The sequence below is a fragment of the Portunus trituberculatus genome, chromosome 42 (assembly GCF_017591435.1).
Source record: "Portunus trituberculatus isolate SZX2019 chromosome 42, ASM1759143v1, whole genome shotgun sequence".
NCBI classification, from domain to species: Eukaryota; Metazoa; Arthropoda; class Malacostraca; order Decapoda; family Portunidae; genus Portunus; species Portunus trituberculatus.
The window spans coordinates 23,735,495-23,736,331 of NC_059296.1; positions in this window are offsets into that span (position 1 = coordinate 23,735,495).

An 837-nucleotide genomic window follows, 5' to 3' on the forward strand; every position below is an offset into this window, starting at 1 on the left:
TGTTACACACACACACACACACACACACACACACACACACACACGGGAGGGAGGCGGTGGCGTAGTGGATAAGGTGGTGAGCGTGGGATCGGGCAGACGTCCACGTGTAGGTTTGAATCCCACCACATACCGCTTTGAAACTATGCCACATTTCGAGTGGTTTAAAGTTACCTACATGTCACCATGATACCCAGGCTCTAGGTGGTTACACCAAAGATGCGCTTGGGTTGTGATATGGGTCCTAATATGGGTACCTCTATAAATAAAGTTGCTTGCGCCACTAATGGGTGGAAGCTGAACAGTGCTTCTCACATATACACTCTTCAAGTACGCCTACACGCTCTATAGGCCATAGCATAAAAAAAAACTACATAGACTAAATGCACGAGGAAATGATTATTTTCATTAAAGCAAAGAGTATTTATTTAGTGTTTTATGTCTGATTTTCTGTGTTTACTTTTACACAGATAGAATGTCCTCCGAGTCCTGACGTCCCGCTTTCTCAGTAAACATTTTTTTTCTATTTTTAGTTGATACGTCATGCTATTGATTGCCATACCGAGGATGCCATCACCACCATGCACCACACCACCACCGATGACGCCGCCACCGCTACCATCATTGTCACCACCATCACCATCATCACCTTACCATAACCACATAAACGCAACCACTTCGTCATCATCACCGCTGCCATCACCGCCAACACCATCGTCACCATCACTGTCACCACCACCATCACCACCATCATCAGTATCGTCCTTTCCTTCTCTATCACCACCTTCACCAATAAAAGTTTTTCTTCTTAACACCATCACTGTCACCGCCATCGTTGTC